Here is a 3,564-nt window from a genome sequence, read left to right on the forward strand (position 1 = left end):
AGTCCCAAGGACTCTTTCTTGAAAATCAATCCGGGGGCCATGGAAGTGTCCTCGGTACAACCTCAGAGCTTTCCCCCGCCTGGAAGTCTGACAGCGGTCTGACGTTTTTCAAAGTTTTGAGCTCTCTGTTTGTTCTCAAAGTCACAAAATCGCTTTTTTTCAGTTTTCCACCCATCAGACCCAAACTTCACCCCCACTTAGGTCACTGTCTAGGGGCGCCTTACGACATATTGACGCCCCTTTAGGGTGGAAGTAGGGGAAATGGGTGATTTTTACACAAAATCGGAAATTTCTCAAAATTTTTCTAAGTGTCAAGGACTCTTCCAGAAAATCTCCCCCAGGCTCCTGGAAGCGTCCCCGGTACACCTCTGGCGGCTGCCCCCGCCTGGAAGTCCAACACACGCCTGAAATTTTCAAAGTATGAAAATACGCATTTTCATCCAAAAATTCAACTTTCCCCCCGTGCACCGCAAACTTTACCCGCATTTAGGTCACTGCCCTTGGGTGCTTTACAACATATTGACGCCCCCCTGGGGTGGAAGTAGGGGAAATGTGACATTTTTCACAAAATCGAGATTTTCTCAAAATTTTTCTAAGTGTCAAGGACGCTTCCAGAAAATCTTCCCCAGGCTCCTGGAAGCGTCCCCGGTACGCCTCCGGCGGCTGCCCCCGCCTGGAAGTCTGACACACGCCTGAAATTTTCAAAGTATGAAAATACGCATTTTCATCCAAAAATTCAACTTTCCGTCCGTGCCCCGCAAACTTCACCCCCACTTAGGTCACTTTGCTGGGGTGCCTCACAACATATTGACGCCCCTTTAGGGTGGAAGAAGGGGAAATTTTCATTTTTCACAAAATCGAGATTTTCTCAAAAAATTTTCTAAGTCCCAAGGACTCTTCCAGAAAATCTTCCCCAGGCTCCTGGAAGCGTCCCCGGTACGCCTCCGGCGGCTGCCCCCTCCTGGAAGTCTGACACACGCCTGAAATTTTTAAAGTATGAAAATACGCATTTTCATCCAAAAATTCAACTTTCCCCCCCGTGCACCGCAAACTTTACCCGCATTTAGGTCACTGCCCTGGGGTGCTTTACAACATATTGACGCCCCCCTGGGGTGGAAGTAGGGGAAATGGGTCATTTTTTCACAAAATCGAGATTTTCTCAAAATTGCACCAAGTCCCAAGGACTCTTCCAGAAAATCTTCCCCAGGCTCCTGGAAGCGTCCTCGGTACGCCTCCGGCGGCTGCCCCCGCCTGGAAGTCTGACACACGCCTGGAATTTTCAAAGTATGAAAATAATGCATTTTCATCCAAAATTCGACTTTCCGCCCGTGCCCCGCAAACTTTACCCACAGTTAGGTCACTGTCCTGGGGTACCTCACAACATATTGACGCCCCCCTGTGGTGGAAGTAGGGGAAATGTGACATTTTTCACAAAATCGAGATTTTCTCAAAATATTTCTAAGTCCCAAGGACACTTTCAGAAAATCTTCCCCAGGCTCCTGGAAGCGTCCCCGGTACACCTCCGGCGGCTGCCCCCGCCTGGAAGTCTGACACACGCCTGAAATTTTCAAAGTATGAAAATACGCATTTTCATCCAAAAATTCGACTTTCCGCCCGTGCACCGCAAAATTCACCCTCATTTAGGTCACTGCCCTGGGGTGCTTTACAACATATTGACGCCCCCCTGGGGTGGAAGTAGGGGAAATGTGACATTTTTCACAAAATCGGAAATTTCTCAAAATTTTTCTAAGTCCCAAGGACACTTTCAGAAAATCTTCCCCAGGCTCCTGGAAGCGTCCTCGGTACGCCTCCGGCGGCTGCCCCCGCCTGGAAGTCTGACACACGCCTGAAATTTTCAAAGTATGAAAATAATGCATTTTCATCCAAAATTCGACTTTCCGCCCGTGCCCCGCAAACTTTACCCACAGTTAGGTCACTGTCCTGGGGTACCTCACAACATATTGACGCCCCCCTGTGGTGGAAGTAGGGGAAATGTGACATTTTTTCACAAAATCGAGATTTTCTCAAAATATTTCTAAGTCCCAAGGACTCTTCCAGAAAATCTTCCCCAGGCTCCTGGAAGCGTCCTCGGTACGCCTCCGGCGGCTGCCCCCGCCTGGAAGTCTGACACACGCCTGAAATTTTCAAAGTATGAAAATAATGCATTTTCATCCAAAATTCGACTTTCCGCCCGTGCCCCGCAAACTTTACCCACAGTTAGGTCACTGTCCTGGGGTACCTCACAACATATTGACGCCCCCCTGGGGTGGAAGTAGGGGAAATGTGACATTTTTCACAAAATCGGAAATTTCTCAAAATATTTCTAAGTCCCAAGGACACTTTCAGAAAATCTTCCCCAGGCTCCTGGAAGCGTCCTCGGTACGCCTCCGGCGGCTGCCCCCGCCTGGAAGTCTAACACACGCCTGAAATTTTCAAAGTATGAAAATAATGCATTTTCATCCAAAATTCGACTTTCCGCTCGTGCCCCGCAAACTTCACCCACAGTTAGGTCACTGCCTTGGGGTGCCTTACAACATATTGACGCCCCCCTGGGGTGGAAGTAGGGGAAATGTGACATTTTTCACAAAATCGAGATTTTCTCAAAATTTTTTCTAAGTGTCAAGGACGCTTCCAGAAAATCTTCCCCAGGCTCCTGGAAGCGTCCCCGGTACACCTCCGGCGGCTGCCCCCGCCTGGAAGTCTGACACACGCCTGAAATTTTCAAAGTATGAAAATACGCATTTTCATCCAAAAATTCAACTTTCCGCCCGTGCCCCGCAAACTTCACCCCCACTTAGGTCACTTTGCTGGGGTGCCTCACAACATATTGACGCCCCTTTAGGGTGGAAGAAGGGGAAATTTTCATTTTTCACAAAATCGAGATTTTCTCAAAATTTTTTCTAAGTCCCAAGGACTCTTCCAGAAAATCTTCCCCAGGCTCCTGGAAGCGTCCCCGGTACACCTCCGGCGGCTGCCCCCGCCTGGAAGTCTGACACACGCCTGAAAATTTCACAGTATGAAAATACGCATTTTCATCCAAAAATTCAACTTTCCCCCCGTGCACCGCAAACTTTACCCGCATTTAGGTCACTGCCCTGGGGTGCTTTACAACATATTGACGCCCCCCTGTGGTGGAAGTAGGGGAAATGTGACATTTTTCACAAAATCGAGATTTTCTCAAAATTTTTCAAAGTGTCAAGGACTCTTCCAGAAAAGCTTCCCCAGGCTCCTGGAAGCGTCCCCGGTACACCTCCGGCGGCTGCCCCCGCCTGGAAGTCCGACACACGCCTGAAATTTTCAAAGTATGAAAATACGCATTTTCATCCAAAAATTCAACTTTCCCCCCGTGCACCGCAAACTTTACCCGCATTTAGGTCACTGCCCTGGGGTGCTTTACAACATATTGACGCCCCCCTGTGGTGGAAGTAGGGGAAATGTGACATTTTTCACAAAATCGAGATTTTCTCAAAATTTTTCAAAGTGTCAAGGACTCTTCCAGAAAAGCTTCCCCAGGCTCCTGGAAGCGTCCCCGGTACACCTCCGGCGGCTGCCCCCGCCTGGAAG

This window comes from Ranitomeya variabilis, unplaced genomic scaffold (assembly GCF_051348905.1).
Source record: "Ranitomeya variabilis isolate aRanVar5 unplaced genomic scaffold, aRanVar5.hap1 Scaffold_165, whole genome shotgun sequence".
Classification (NCBI taxonomy): domain Eukaryota; kingdom Metazoa; phylum Chordata; class Amphibia; order Anura; family Dendrobatidae; genus Ranitomeya; species Ranitomeya variabilis.